Genomic DNA, 18912 nt, shown 5'->3' on the forward strand with positions numbered 1-18912 from the left:
CCCACACACTGATGTTCTCTCCTCACACTCAGATCCCTCACACACTGACTTTCTCTCCTCACACTGAGATCCCTCACACACTGACATTCTCTCCTCACACTGAGATCACCCACACACTGACGTTCTCTCCTCACATTGTGATCCCCCACACACTGACGTTCTATCCTCACACTGAGATCCCTCACACACTGACGTTCTCTCCTCACACTGAGATCCCTCACACACTGACGTACTCTCTTCACACTGAAACCCCCCACACACTGACGTTCTTTCCTCAAATTGTGATCCCCTCACACACTGACGTTCTCTCCTCACATTGTGATCCCCCACACACTGACGTTCTCTCCTCACACTGAGATCCCTCACACACTGACGTTCTCTCCTCACACTGAGATCCCTCACACACTGACGTACTCTCCTCACACTGAAACCCCCCACACACTGACGTTCTCTCCTCACACTGAGATCCCTCACACACTGACGTTCTCTTCTCACACTGAGATCTCCCACACACTGACGTTCTCTCCTCACACTGGGATCCCCCACACACTGACGTTCTCTCCTCACACTGAAATCCCCACACACTGACGTTCTCTCCTCACACTGAGATCCCTCACACACTGATGTTCTCTACTCACACTGCGATCCCCTTCACACTGACGTCCTCTCCTCACACTGAGACCCCTCACACACTGACGTTCTCTCCTGACACTGAGATCCCCCACACACTGACGTTCTCTCCTCACACTGTGATCCCCCACACACTGACGTTCTCTCCTCACACTGTGACCCCTCACATACTGATGTTCTCTCCTCACACTGAGATCCCTCACACACTGACGTTCTCTCCTCACACTGAGATCCCCCACACACTGACGTTCTCTCCTCACACTGAGATCCCCCACACACTGAAGTTCTCTCCTCACACTGAGATCCCTCACACACTGACGTTCTCTCCTCACACTGAGATCCCTCACACACTGACGTTCTCTCCTCACACTGAGATCCCTCACACACTGATGTTCTCTCCTCACACTGAGATCCCTCACACACTGATGTTCTCTCCTCACACTGAGATCCCTCACAAACTGACGTTCTCTCCTCACACTGAGATCCCTCACACACTGATGTTCTCTCCTCACACTGAGATCCCTCACACACTGACGTTCTCTCCTCACACTGAGATCCCTCACACACTGATGTTCTCTCCTCACACTGAGATCCCCCACATACTGACGTTCTCTCCTCACACTGAGACACCCCACACACTGACGTTCTCTCCTCACACTGAGATCCCTCACACACTGATGTTCTCTCCTCACACTGAGATCCCCCACACACTGACGTTCTCTCCTCACACTGAGATCCCTCACACACTGACGTTCTCTCCTCACACAGAGATCCCTCACAAACTGACGTTCTCTCCTCACACTGAGATCCCCCACACACTGACGTTCTCTCCTCACACTGAGATCCCTCACACACTGACGTTTTCTCCTCACACTGTGACCCATCACATACTGATGTTCTCTCCTCACACTGAGATCCCTCACAAACTGACGTTCTCTCCTCACACTGAGATCCCTCACACACTGATGTTCTCTCCTCACACTGAGATCCCTCACACACTGACGTTCTCTCCTCACACTGAGTTCCCTCACACACTGATGTTCTCTCCTCACACTGAGATCCCCCACACACTGACGTTCTCTCCTCACACTGAGAACCCTCACACACTGACGTTCACTCCTCAAACTGAGATCCCCTTCACCCTGACATTCTCTCCTCACACTGAGACCCCTCCCACACTGTCATTCTCTCATCACACTGTGATCCCCCACACACTGACGTTCTCTCCTCACACTCAGATCCCCCACACACTGATGTTCTCTCCTCACACTGAGATCCCTCACACACTGTCATTCTCTCCTCACACTGAGACCCCTCGCACACTGACATTCTCTCCTCACACTGAGACCCCCCACACACTGATGTTCTCTCCTCACACTGAGATCCGTCACACACTGACGTTCTCTCCTCACATTGAGATCCCCCACACACTGACGTTCTCTCTTCACACTGAGATCCCCCACGCACTGACGTTATCTCCTCACACTGTGATCCCCCACACACTGACGTTCTCTCCTCACACTGAGATCCCCCACACACTGACGTTCTCTCCTCACACTGAGATCCCTCACACACTGACGTTCCCTCCTCACACTGAGATCCCCTTCACACTGACATTCTCTCCTCACACTGAGACCCCTCCCACACTGTCATTCTCTCCTCACACTGAGATCCCCCACACACTGACGTTCTCTCCTCACACTCAGATCCCCCACACACTGACATTCTCTCCTCACACTGAAACTCCCCACACATTGACGTTCTCTCCTCACATTGTGATGCCCACACACTGACGTTCTCTCCTCACACTGAGATCCCTCACACACTGACGTTCTCTCGTCATACTGAGATCGCTCACACACTGACGTTCTCTCCTCACACTGTGATCCCCCACACACAGACGTTCTCTCCTGACACTGAGATCCCTCACACACTGACGATCTCTCTTCACACTGAGATCCCCCACACACTGACGATCTGTCTTCACACTGAGATCCCCCACGCACTAACGTTCTCTCCTCACACTGTGATCCCCCACACACTGACGTTCTCACCTCTCACTGAGATCACTCACACACTGACGTTCTCTCCTCATACTGATATCCCTCACACACTGACGTTCTCTCCTTTCACTGAGACCCCACACTCACTGACGTTCTCTCCTCACACTGAGATCCCTCACACGTTGACATTCTCTCCTCACGCTGAGATCCCCATCACACACTGACGTTCTCTCCTTTCACTGAGACCCCACACTCACTGACGTTCTCTCCTCACACTGAGATCCCTCACACGTTGACATTCTCTCCTCACACTGAGATCCCTCACACACTGACGTTCTCTCCTCACACTGATATCCCCCACACACTGACGTTCTCTCCTCACACTGAGATCCCTCACACACTGACGTTGTCTCCTCACGCTGACGTCTCCCACACACTGACGTTCTCTCCTCACACTGAGATCCCCCACACACTGACGTTCTCTCCTCACACTGAGATCCCTCACACACTGACGTTCTCTCCTCACACTGAGACACCCCACACACTGACGTTCTCTCCTCACACTGAGATCCCTCACACACTGATGTTCTCTCCTCACACTGAGATCCCCCACACACTGACGTTCTCTCCTCACACTGAGATCCCTCACACACTGACGTTCTCTCGTCATACTGAGATCCCTCACACACAGACGTTCTCTCCTTACACTGAGATCCCTCACACACTGACGTTCTCTCCTCACACTAAGATCCCTCACACACTGATGTTCTCTCCTCACACTGAGATCCCCCACACACTGACGATCTCTCTTCACACTGAGATCCCCCACGCACTAACGTTCTCTCCTCACACTGTGATCCCCCACACACTGACGTTCTCTCCTCTCACTGAGATCACTCACACACTGACGTTCTCTGCTCACACTGAGATCCCTCACACACTGACGTTCTCTCCTCACACTTTGATCCCTCACACACTGACATTCTCTCCTCACACTGAGATCCCTCACACACTGACGTTCTCTCCTCACACTGTGATCCCTCACACACTGACGTTCTCTGCTCACACTGAGATCCCTCACACACTGATGTTCTCTCCTCACACTGAGATCCCTCACACACTGACGTTCTCTCCTCACACTGAGATCCCTCACACACTGATGTTCTCTCCTCACACTGAGATCCCTCACACACTGACGTTCTCTCCTCACACTGAGATCCCCCACACACTGACGTTCTCTCCTCACACTGAGATCCCTCACACACTGACGTTCTCTCCTCACACTGAGATCCCTCACACACTGACGTTCTCTCCTCACACTGAGATCCCTCACACACTGACGTTCTCTCCTCACACTGAGATCCTCCACACACAGACGTTCTCTGCTCACACTGAGATCCCCCACACACTGACATTCTCGGCTCACACTGAGATCCCTCACACACTGACGTTCTCTCCTCACACTGAGATCCATCACACACTGACGTTCTCTAATCACACTGAGATGCCTCACACACTGACGTTCTCTCCTCACACTGAGACACCCCACACACTGACGTTCTCTCCTCATACTGATATCCCTCACACACTGACGTTCTCTCCTTTCACTGAGACCCCACACTCACTGACGTTCTCTCCTCACACTGAGATCCCTCACACGTTGACATTCTCTCCTCACACTGAGATCCCCCACACACTGACGTTCTCTCCTTTCACTGAGACCCCACACTCACAGACGTTCTCTCCTCACACTGAGATCCCTCACACGTTGACATTCTCTCCTCACACTGAGATCCCTCACACACTGACGTTCTCTCCTCACACTGATATCCCCCACACACTGACGTTCTCTCCTCACACTGAGATCCCTCACACACTGACGTGGTCTCCTCACGCTGACGTCTCCCACACACTGACGTTCTCTCCTCACACTGAGATCCCCCACACACTGACGTTCTCTCCTCACACTGAGATCCCTCACACACTCACGTTCTCTCCTCAAACTGACATCACCCACACACTGACGTTCTCTCCTCACACTGAGATCCCTCACACACTGACGTTCTCTCCTCACACTGAGATCCCTCGCACACTGACGTTCTCTCCTCACACTGAGATCCCTCACACACGGACGTTCTCTCCTCACACTGAGATCCCTCACACATTGATGTTCTCTCCTCATACTGAGATCCCCCACACACTGACGTTCTCTCCTCACACTGAGACACCCCACACACTGATGTTCTCTCCTCACAATGAGATCTCTCACACACTGATGTTCTCTCCTCACACTGAGATGCCCCACACACTGATGTTCTCTCCTCACACTGAGATCCCTCACACACTGACGTTCTCTCCTCACACTGAGATCCCTCACAAACTGACGTTCTTACCTCACACTGAGATCCCCCACACACTGACGTTCTCTCCTCACACTGACATCCCTCACACACTGACGATCTCTCCTCACACTGTCACCCCTCACATACTGATGTTCTCTCCTCACACTGAGATCCCTCACAAACTGACGTTCTCTCCTCACACTGAGATCCCTCACACACTGATGTTCTCTCCTCACACTGAGATCCCTCACACACTGACGTTCTCTCCTCACACTGAGATCCCCCACACACTGATGTTCTCTCCTCACACTGTGATCCCCCACACACTGACGTTCTCTCCTCACACTGAGACACCCCACACACTGACGTTCTCTCCTCACACTGAGATCCCTCACACACTGATGTTCTCTCCTCACACTGAGATCCCCCACACACTGACGTTCTCTCCTCACACTGAGATCCCTCACACACTGACGTTCTCTCCTCACACTGAGATCCCCTTCACACTGACATTCTCTCCTCACACTGAGACCCCTCCCACACTGTCATTCTCTCCTCACACTGAGATCCCCCACACACTGACGTTCTCTCCTCACACTGAGATCCCCCACACACTGACGTTCTCTCCTCACACTGAGACCCCTCACACACTGTCATTCTCTCCTCACACTGAGACCCCTCACACACTGACGTTCTCTCCTCACACTGAGATCCCTCACACACTGACGTTCTGTCCTCACACTGAGACCCCCCACACACTGATGTTCTCTTCTCACACTGAGATCCCTCACACACTGACATTCTCTCCTCACACTGAGATCCCCCACACACTGACGTTCTCTCTTCACACTGAGATCCCCCACGCACGGACGTTATCTCCTCACACTGTGATCCCCCACACACTGACGTTCTCTCCTCACACTGAGATCCCCCACGCACTGACGTTCTCTCCTCACACTGTGATCCCCCACACACTGACGTTCTCTCCTCACACTGAGACACCCCACAGACTGACGTTTTCTCCTCACACTGAGATCCCTCACACACTGATGTTCTCTCCTCACACTGAGATCCCACACACTGACGTTCTCTCCTCACACAGAGATCCCCCACACGTTGACATTCTCTCCTCACACTGAGACCCCTCACACACTGACGTTCTCTCCTCACACTGAGACCCCTCAAAGACTGTCATTCTCTCATCACACTGAGATCCCCCACACACTGACGTTCTCTCCTCAAACTGAGACCCCTCACACACTGACGTTCTCTTCTCACACTGAGACCCCTCAAAGACTGTCATTCTCTCATCACACTGAGATCCCCCACACACTGACGTTCTCTCCTCACACTCGGATCCCAAACACACTGACGTTCTTTCCTCAAACTGAGACCCCTCACACACTGACGTTCTCTTCTCACACTGTGACCCCCCACACACTGACGTCCTCTTCTCAAACTGAGACCCCTCACGCACTGACGTTCTCTCCTCACACTGAGACACCCCACACACAGACGTTCTCTCCTCACAATCAGATCCCACACACACTGACGTTCTCTCCTCAAACTGAGACGCCTCACACACTGACATTCTCTTCTCACACTGAGACCCCCCACACACTGACGTTCTCTCCTCACACTCAGATCCCTCACACACTGACGTCCTCTCCTCACACTGAGATCCCACATGCACTGACGTTCTCTCCTCACAGTGTGATCCCCCACACACTGACATTCTCTCCTCACACTCAGATCCCACACACACTGACGTTCACTCCTCAAACTGAGACCCCTCACACACTGACGTTTTCTCCTCAAACTGAGACCCCCCACACACTGATGTTCTCTCCTCACACTGATATCCCCAACACACGGACGTTCTCTCCTCACAGTGAGACCCCCCACACACTGATGTTCTCTCCTCACACTCAGATCCCTCACACACTGACTTTCTCTCCTCACACTGAGATCCCTCACACACTGACATTCTCTCCTCACACTGAGATCACCCACACACTGACGTTCTCTCCTCACATTGTGATCCCCCACACACTGACGTTCTATCCTCACACTGAGATCCCTCACACACTGACGTTCTCTCCTCACACTGAGATCCCTCACACACTGACGTACTCTCTTCACACTGAAACCCCCCACACACTGACGTTCTTTCCTCACATTGTGATCCCCTCACACACTGACGTTCTCTCCTCACATTGTGATCCCCCACACACTGACGTTCTCTCCTCACACTGAGATCCCTCACACACTGACGTTCTCTCCTCACACTGAGATCCCTCACACACTGACGTACTCTCCTCACACTGAAACCCCCCACACACTGACGTTCTCTCCTCACACTGAGATCCCTCACACACTGACGTTCTCTCCTCACACTGAGATCTCCCACACACTGACGTTCTCTCCTCACACTGAGATCCCCCACACACTGACGTTCTCTCGTCACACTGAAATCCCCACACACTGACGTTCTCTCCTCACACTGAGATCCCCCACACACTGACGTTCTCTCCTCACACTGAGATCCCTCACACACTGATGTTCTCTACTCACACTGCGATCCCCTTCACACTGACGTCCTCTCCTCACACTGAGACCCCTCACACACTGACGTTCTCTCCTGACACTGAGATCCCCCACACACTGACGTTCTCTCCTCACACTGAGATCACCCACACACTGACGTTCTCTCCTCACACTGTGATCCCCCACACACTGACGTTCTCTCCTCACACTGTGACCCCTCACATACTGATGTTCTCTCCTCACACTGAGATCCCTCACACACTGACGTTCTCTCCTCACACTGAGATCCCCCACACACTGACGTTCTCTCCTCACACTGAGATCCCCCACACACTGAAGTTCTCTCCTCACACTGAGATCCCTCACACACTGACGTTCTCTCCTCACACTGAGATCCCTCACACACTGACGTTCTCTCCTCACACTGAGATCCCTCACACACTGATGTTCTCTCCTCACACTGAGATCCCTCACACACTGATGTTCTCTCCTCACACTGAGATCCCTCACAAACTGACGTTCTCTCCTCACACTGAGATCCCTCACACACTGATGTTCTCTCCTCACACTGAGATCCCTCACACACTGACGTTCTCTCCTCACACTGAGATCCCTCACACACTGATGTTCTCTCCTCACACTGAGATCCCCCACATACTGACGTTCTCTCCTCACACTGAGACACCCCACACACTGACGTTCTCTCCTCACACTGAGATCCCTCACACACTGATGTTCTCTCCTCACACTGAGATCCCCCACACACTGACGTTCTCTCCTCACACTGAGATCCCTCACACACTGACGTTCTCTCCTCACACAGAGATCCCTCACAAACTGACGTTCTCTCCTCACACTGAGATCCCCCACACACTGACGTTCTCTCCTCACACTGAGATCCCTCACACACTGACGTTTTCTCCTCACACTGTGACCCATCACATACTGATGTTCTCTCCTCACACTGAGATCCCTCACAAACTGACGTTCTCTCCTCACACTGAGATCCCTCACACACTGATGTTCTCTCCTCACACTGAGATCCCTCACACACTGACGTTCTCTCCTCACACTGAGTTCCCTCACACACTGATGTTCTCTCCTCACACTGAGATCCCCCACACACTGACGTTCTCTCCTCACACTGAGAACCCTCACACACTGACGTTCACTCCTCAAACTGAGATCCCCTTCACCCTGACATTCTCTCCTCACACTGAGACCCCTCCCACACTGTCATTCTCTCATCACACTGTGATCCCCCACACACTGACGTTCTCTCCTCACACTCAGATCCCCCACACACTGATGTTCTCTCCTCACACTGAGATCCCTCACACACTGTCATTCTCTCCTCACACTGAGACCCCTCGCACACTGACATTCTCTCCTCACACTGAGACCCCCCACACACTGATGTTCTCTCCTCACACTGAGATCCGTCACACACTGACGTTCTCTCCTCACATTGAGATCCCCCACACACTGACGTACTCTCTTCACACTGAGATCCCCCACGCACTGACGTTATCTCCTCACACTGTGATCCCCCACACACTGACGTTCTCTCCTCACACTGAGATCCCCCACACACTGACGTTCTCTCCTCACACTGAGATCCCTCACACACTGACGTTCCCTCCTCACACTGAGATCCCCTTCACACTGACATTCTCTCCTCACACTGAGACCCCTCCCACACTGTCATTCTCTCCTCACACTGAGATCCCCCACACACTGACGTTCTCTCCTCACACTCAGATCCCCCACACACTGACATTCTCTCCTCACACTGAAACTCCCCACACATTGACGTTCTCTCCTCACATTGTGATGCCCACACACTGACGTTCTCTCCTCACACTGAGATCCCTCACACACTGACGTTCTCTCGTCATACTGAGATCCCTCACACACTGACGTTCTCTCCTCACACTGTGATCCCCCACACACAGACGTCCTCTCCTGACACTGAGATCCCTCACACACTGACGATCTCTCTTCACACTGAGATCCCCCACACACTGACGATCTGTCTTCACACTGAGATCCCCCACGCACTAACGTTCTCTCCTCACACTGTGATCCCCCACACACTGACGTTCTCACCTCTCACTGAGATCACTCACACACTGACGTTCTCTCCTCATACTGATATCCCTCACACACTGACGTTCTCTCCTTTCACTGAGACCCCACACTCACTGACGTTCTCTCCTCACACTGAGATCCCTCACACGTTGACATTCTCTCCTCACGCTGAGATCCCCATCACACACTGACGTTCTCTCCTTTCACTGAGACCCCACACTCACTGACGTTCTCTCCTCACACTGAGATCCCTCACACACTGACGTTCTCTCCTCACACTGATATCCCCCACACACTGACGTTCTCTCCTCACACTGAGATCCCTCACACACTGACGTTGTCTCCTCACGCTGACGTCTCCCACACACTGACGTTCTCTCCTCACACTGAGATCCCCCACACACTGACGTTCTCTCCTCACACTGAGACACCCCACACACTGACGTTCTCTCCTCACACTGAGATCCCTCACACACTGATGTTCTCTCCTCACACTGAGATCCCCCACACACTGACGTTCTCTCCTCACACTGAGATCCCTCACACACTGAAGTTCTCTCGTCATACTGAGATCCCTCACACACAGACGTTCTCTCCTTACACTGAGATCCCTCACACACTGACGTTCTCTCCTCACACTGAGATCCCTCACACACTGATGTTCTCTCCTCACACTGAGATCCCCCACACACTGACGATCTCTCTTCACACTGAGATCCCCCACGCACTAACGTTCTCTCCTCACACTGTGATCCCCCACACACTGACGTTCTCTCCTCTCACTGAGATCACTCACACACTGACGTTCTCTGCTCACACTGAGATCCCTCACACACTGACGTTCTCTCCTCACACTTTGATCCCTCACACACTGACATTCTCTCCTCACACTGAGATCCCTCACACACTGACGTTCTCTCCTCACACTGTGATCCCTCACACACTGACGTTCTCTGCTCACACTGAGATCCCTCACACACTGATGTTCTCTCCTCACACTGAGATCCCTCACACACTGACGTTCTCTCCTCACACTGAGATCCCTCACACACTGATGTTCTCTCCTCACACTGAGATCCCTCACACACTGACGTTCTCTCCTCACACTGAGATCCCCCACACACTGACGTTCTCTCCTCACACTGAGATCCCTCACACACTGACGTTCTCTCCTCACACTGAGATCCCTCACACACTGACGTTCTCTCCTCACACTGAGATCCCTCACACACTGACGTTCTCTCCTCACACTGAGATCCTCCACACACAGACGTTCTCTGCTCACACTGAGATCCCCCACACACTGACATTCTCGGCTCACACTGAGATCCCTCACACACTGACGTTCTCTCCTCACACTGAGATCCATCACACACTGACGTTCTCTAATCACACTGAGATGCCTCACACACTGACGTTCTCTCCTCACACTGAGACACCCCACACACTGACGTTCTCTCCTCATACTGATATCCCTCACACACTGACGTTCTCTCCTTTCACTGAGACTCCACACTCACTGACGTTCTCTCCTCACACTGAGATCCCTCATACGTTGACATTCTCTCCTCACACTGAGATCCCCCACACACTGACGTTCTCTCCTTTCACTGAGACCCCACACTCACAGACGTTCTCTCCTCACACTGAGATCCCTCACACGTTGACATTCTCTCCTCACACTGAGATCCCTCACACACTGACGTTCTCTCCTCACACTGATATCCCCCACACACTGACGTTCTCTCCTCACACTGAGATCCCTCACACACTGACGTTGTCTCCTCACGCTGACGTCTCCCACACACTGACGTTCTCTCCTCACACTGAGATCCCCCACACACTGACGTTCTCTCCTCACACTGAGATCCCTCACACACTCACGTTCTCTCCTCAAACTGAGATCACCCACACACTGACGTTCTCTCCTCCCACTGAGACCCCTCACACACTAACGTTCTCTCCTCACACTGAGATCCCTCGCTCACTGACGTTCTCTCCTCACACTGAGATCCCCCACACACAGACGTTCTCTCCTCACACTGAGATCCCTCACACACTGACGTTCTCTCCTCACACTGAGATCCCTCACACACTGACGTCCTCTCCTCACACTGAGATCCCTCACACACAGACGTTCTCTCCTCACACTGAGATCTCTCAAACACTGACGTTCTCTCCTCACACTGAGATCCCTCACACACAGACGTTCTCTCCTCACACTGAGATCCCTCACACACTGACGTTCTCTCCTCACACTGAGATCCCTCACACACAGACGTTCTCTCCTCACACTGAGATCCCTCACACACTGACGTTCTCTCCTCGCATTGAGATCCCTCACACACTGACGTTCTCTCCTCACACTGAGATCCCTCACACACTGACGTTCTCTCCTCACACTGAGATCCCTCACACACTGACGTTCTCTCCTCACACTGAGATCCCCCACACACTGACATTCTCTCCTCACACTGAGATCCCCCACACACAGACGTTCTCTCCTCACACTGAGACCCCCCACACACTGACGTTCTCTCCTCACACTGAGATCCCTCACACACTGACATTCTCTCCTCACACTGAGATCACCCACACACTGACGTTCTCTCCTCACACTGAGATCCCTAACACACTGACGTTCTCTCCTCACATTGTGATGCCCCACACACTGACATTCTCTCCTCACACTGAGATCCCTCACACACTGACGTTCTCTCCTCACATTGTGATGCCCACACACTGACGTTCTCTCCTCACACTGAGATCCCTCACACACTGACGTTCTCTCGTCATACTGAGATCCCTCACACACTGACGTTCTCTCCTCACACTGTGATCCCCCACACACAGACGTTCTCTCCTTACACTGAGATTCCTCACACACTGACGTTCTCTCCTCACACTGAGATCCCTCACACACTGATGTTCTCTCCTCACACTGAGATCCCCCACACACTGACGATCTCTCTTCACACTGAGATCCCCCACGCACTAACGTTCTCTCCTCACACTGTGATTCCCCACACACTGACGTTCTCTCCTCACACTGAGATCCCTCACACACTGATGTCCTCTCCTCACACTGCGATCCCTCACACACTGACGTTCTCTCCTCACACTGAGATCCCTAACACACTAACGTTCTCTCCTCACACTGAGATCCCCCACACGTTGACAATCTCTCCTCACACTGAGACCCGCCACATACTGACGTTCTCTCCTCTCACTGAGATCCCTCACACACTGACGTTCTCTGCTCACACTGAGATCCCTCACACACTGATGTTCTCTCCTCACACTGAGATCCCTCACACACTGACGTTCTCTCCTCACAATGAGATCCCTCACACACTGATGTTCTCTCCTCACACTGAGATCCCTCACACACTGACGTTCTCTCCTCACACTGAGATCCCCCACACACTGACGTTCTCTCCTCACACTGAGATCCCTCACACACTGACGTTCTCTCCTCACACTGAGATCCCCCACACACTGACGTTCTCTCCTCACACTGAGATCCCTCACACACTGACGTTCTCTCCTCACACTGAGATCCCCCACACACAGACGTTCTCTGCTCACACTGAGATCCCCGACACAGTGACATTCTCTCCTCACACTGAGATCCCTCACACACTGACGTTCTCTAATCACACTGAGATGCCTCACACACTGACGTTCTCTCCTCACACTGAGACACCCCACACACTGACGTTCTCTCCTCATACTGATATCCCTCACACACTGACGTTCTCTACTTTCACTGAGACCCCACACACACTGACGTTCTCTCCTCACACTGAGATCCCTCACACGTTGACATTCTCTCCTCACACTGAGATCCCCCACACACTGACGTTCTCTCCTCACACTGAGATCCCCCACACACTGACGTTCTCTCCTCAAACTGAGATCACCCACACTCCGACGTTCTCTCCTCCCACTGAGACCCCACACACACTGACGTTCTCTCCTCACACTGAGACCCCTCAATCGCTGACGTTCTCTCCTCACACTGAGATCCCTCACACGTTGACATTCTCGCCTCACACTGAGATCCCTCACACACTGACGTTCTCTCCTCACACTGAGATCCCTCGCACACTGACGTTCTCTCCTCACACTGAGATCCCCCACACACAGACGTTCTCTCCTCACACTGAGATCCCTCACACACTGACGTTCTCTCCTCTCACCGAGAACCCCCACACACTGACGTTCTCTCCTGACACTGAGATCTCCCACACACTGACGTTCTCGCCTCACACTGAGATCTCCCACACACTGACGTTCTCTCCTCACACTGAGATCCCTCACACACTGACGTTTTCTCCTCACACTGAGATCCCTCACACACTGACGTTCTCTCCTCACACTGAGATCCCCCACACACAGACGTTCTGTCCTCACACTGAGATCCCCCACACACTGATGTTCTCTCCACACACTGAGATCCCTCACACACTGACGTTCTCTCCTCACACTGAGAACTCCCACACACACTGACGTTCTCTCCTCACACTGAGAACTCCCACACACACTGACGTTCTCTCCTCATTCTGAGATCCCTCACACTGACGTTCTCTCCTCATTCTGAGATCCCTCACACACGGACGTTCTCTCCTCACACTGAGATGCCCCACACACTGACGTTCTCTCCTCACACTGCGATTCCCCACACACTGACGTTCTCTCCTCACACTGAGATCCCCCACACACTGACGTTCTCTCCTCAAACTGAGACCCCTCACACACTGACGTTCTGTTCTCACACTGAGACCACCCACACACTGACGTTCTCTCCTCATTCAGAGATCCCTCACACACTGACGTTCTGTCCTCACACTGAGATCCCTCACACACTGACGTTCTCTCCTCACACTGAGAAACCCTCACACACTGACGTTCACTCCTCACACTGAGATCTCCCACACACTGACGTTCTCTCCTCACACTGAGATCCCCCACACACTGACGTTCTCTCCTCACACTGAGATCCCTCACACACTGACGTTCTCTCCTCACACTGAGATCTCCCACACACTGACGTTCTATCCTCAGACTGAGATCCCTAACACACTCACGTTCTCTCCTCAAACTGAGATCACCCACACTCCGACGTTCTCTCCTCCCACTGAGACCCCACACACACTGACGTTCTCTCCTCACACTGAGACCCCTCAATCGCTGACGTTCTCTCCTCACACTGAGATCCCTCACACGTTGACATTCTCGCCTCACACTGAGATCCCTCACACACTGACGTTCTCTCCTCACACTGAGATCCCCCACACACTGACGTTCTCTCCTCCCACTGAGACCCCACACACACTGACGTTCTCTCCTCACACTGAGACCCCTCAATCGCTGACGTTCTCTCCTCACACTGAGATCCCTCACACGTTGACATTCTCGCCTCACACTGAGATCCCTCACACACTGACGTTCTCTCCTCACACGGAGATCCCTCACACGTTGACATTCTCTCCTCACACTGAGATCCCTCACACACTGACGTTCTCTCCTCACACTGATATCCCCCACACACTGACGTTCTCTCCTCACACTGAGATCCCTCACACACTGACGTTGTCTCCTCACGCTGACGTCTCCCACACACTGACGTTCTCTCCTCACACTGAGATCCCCCACACACTGACGTTCTCTCCTCACACTGACATCCCTCACACACTGACGTTCTCTCCTCACACTGAGTTCCCTCACACACTGACGTTCTCTCCTCACACTGAGATCCCCCACACACAGACGTTCTCTCCTCACACTGAGATCCCTCACACACTGACGTTCTCTCCTCACACTGAGATCCCTCACACACTGACGTTCTCTCCTCACACTGAGATCCCTCACACACAGACGTTCTCTCCTCACACTGAGATCCCTCACAAACTGACGTTCTCTCCTCACACTGAGATCCCTCACACACAGACGTTCTCTCCTCACACTGAGATCCCTCACACACTGACGTTCTCTCCTCACACTGAGATCCCTCACACACAGACGTTCTCTCCTCACACTGAGATCCCTCACACACTGACGTTCTCTCCTCGCATTGAGATCCCTCACACACTGACGTTCTCTCCTCACACTGAGATCCCTCACACACTGACGTTCTCTCCTCACACTGAGATCCCTCACACACTGAAGTTCTCTCCTCACACTGAGATCCCCCACACACTGACGTTCTCTCCTCACACTGAGATCCCCCACACACAGACGTTCTCTCCTCACACTGAGACCCCCCACACACTGACGTTCTCTCCTCACACTGAGATCCCTCACACACTGACATTCTCTCCTCACACTGAGATCACCCACACACTGACGTTCTCTCCTCACACTGAGATCCCTAACACACTGACGTTCTCTCCTCACATTGTGATGCCCCACACACTGACATTCTCTCCTCACACTGAGATCCCTCACACTCTGACGTTCTCTCCTCACATTGTGATGCCCACACACTGACGTTCACTCCTCACACTGAGATCCCTCACACACTGACGTTCTCTTGTCATACTGAGATCCCTCACACACTGACGTTCTCTCCTCACACTGTGATCCCCCACACACAGACGTTCTCTCCTTACACTGAGATTCCTCACACACTGACGTTCTCTCCTCACACTGAGATCCCTCACACACTGATGTTCTCTCCTCACACTGAGATCCCCCACACACTGACGATCTCTCTTCACACTGAGATCCCCCACGCACTAACGTTCTCTCCTCACACTGTGATTCCCCACACACTGACGTTCTCTCCTCACATTGAGATCCCTCACACACTGATGTCCTTTCCTCACACTGCGATCCCTCACACACTGACGTTCTCTCCTCTCACTGAGATCCCTCACACACTGACGTTCTCTGCTCACACTGAGATCCCTCACACACTGATGTTCTCTCCTCACACTGAGATCCCTCACACACTGACGTTCTCTCCTCACAATGAGATCCCTCACACACTGATGTTCTCTCCTCACACTGAGATCCCTCACACACTGACGTTCTCTCCTCACACTGAGATCCCCCACACACTGACGTTCTCTCCTCACACTGAGATCCCTCACACACTGACGTTCTCTCCTCACACTGAGATCCCCCACACACTGACGTTCTCTCCTCACACTGAGATCCCCCACACACTGACGTTCTCTCCTCACACTGAGATCCCCCACACACAGACGTTCTCTGCTCACACTGAGATCCCCCACACAGTGACATTCTCTCCTCACACTGAGATCCCTCACACACTGACGTTCTCTCCTCACACTGAGATCCCTCACACACTGACGTTCTCTAATCACACTGAGATGCCTCACACACTGACGTTCTCTCCTCACACTGAGACACCCCACACACTGACGTTCTCTCCTCATACTGATATCCCTCACACACTGACGTTCTCTACTTTCACTGAGACCCCACACACACTGACGTTCTCTCCTCACACTGAGATCCCTCACACGTTGACATTCTCTCCTCACACTGAGATCCCTCACACACTGACGTTCTCTCCTCACACTGAGACACCCCACACACTGACGTTCTCTCCTCATACTGAGATCCCTCACACACTGACGTTCTCTCCTCACACTGATATCCCCCACACACTGACGTTCTCTCCTCACACTGAGATCCCTCACACACTGACGTTGTCTCCTCACGCTGACGTCTCCCACACACTGACGTTCTCTCCTCACACTGAGATCCCCCACACACTGACGTTCTCTCCTCACACTGAGATCCCTCACACACTGACGTTCTCTCCTCACACTGAGATCTCCCACACACTGACGTTCTATCCTCAGACTGAGATCCCTAACACACTCACGTTCTCTCCTCAAACTGAGATCACCCACACTCCGACGTTCTCTCCTCCCACTGAGACCCCACACACACTGACGTTCTCTCCTCACACTGAGATCCCCCACACGCTGACGTTCTCTCCTCACACTGAGACCCCCCACACACTGACGTTCTCTCCTCACATTGTGATCCCCCACACGCTGACATTCTCTCCTCACACTGAGATCCCTCACACACTGACATTCACTCCTCACACTGAGATCACCCACACACTGACGTTATCTCCTCACATTGTGATGCCCCACACACTGATGTTCTCTCCTCACACTGAGATCCCTCACACACTGACATTCTCTCCTCACACTGAGACCCCCCACACACTGTCGTTCTCTCCTCACATTGTGATCCCCCACACACTGACGTTCTCTCCTCATACTGAGATCCCTCACACACTGACGTTCTCTCCTCACACTGAGATCCCCCACACACTGACGTTCTCTCCTCGCACTGCGATCCCTCACACACTGACGTTCTCTCCTCACACTGACGTCTCCCACACACTGACGTTCTCTCCTCACACTGAGATCCCCCATACACTGACATTCTCTCCTCACACTGTGATCTCCCACACACTGACGTTCTCTCCTCACCATGAGATCCCTCACACACTGACGTTCTCTCCTCACAATGAGACCCCTCACACACTGACGTTCTCTCCTCACACTGAGATCCGTCACAAACTGACATTCTCTCCTCACACTGAGATCCCTCACACACTGACGTTCTCTCCTCACACAGAGATCCCTCACACACTGACATTCTCTCCTCGCACTGAGATCCCTCACACACTGACGTTCTCTCCTCACACTGAGATCCCTTACACACTGACATTGTCTCCTCACACTGAGATCCCCCACACGCTGACGTTCTCTCCTCACACTGAGACCCCCCACACACTGACGTTCTCTCCTCACATTGTGATCCCCCACACACTGACGTTCCATCCTCACACTGAGATCCCCCACACACTGACGTTCTCTCCTCACACTGAGAGCCCCCACCCACTGACGTTCTCTCCTCACATTGTGATCCCCCACACACTGACGTTCTCTCCTCACACTGAGATCCCTCACACACTGACGTTCTCTCCTCACACTGAGATCCCCCACACAATGACGTTCTCTCCTCACACTGAAACCCCCACACACTGACGTTCTCTCCTCACATTGTGATCCCCTCACACACTGACGTTCTCTCCTCACACTGGGATCCCCCACACACTGACATTCTCTCCTTACACTGAGATCCCTCACACACTGACGTTCTCTCCTCACACTGAGACCCCTCACACACTGACGTTCTCTCCTCACACTGTGATCCCCCACACACAGACGTTCTCTCCTCACATTGAGACCCCTCACACACTGACGTTCTCTCCTCACACTGTGATCCCCCACACACAG

Source organism: Chiloscyllium plagiosum, unplaced genomic scaffold (genome assembly GCF_037043375.1).
Source record: "Chiloscyllium plagiosum isolate Xiang-an unplaced genomic scaffold, Cpla_swu_hap1 HiC_scaffold_26, whole genome shotgun sequence".
Classification (NCBI taxonomy): domain Eukaryota; kingdom Metazoa; phylum Chordata; class Chondrichthyes; order Orectolobiformes; family Hemiscylliidae; genus Chiloscyllium; species Chiloscyllium plagiosum.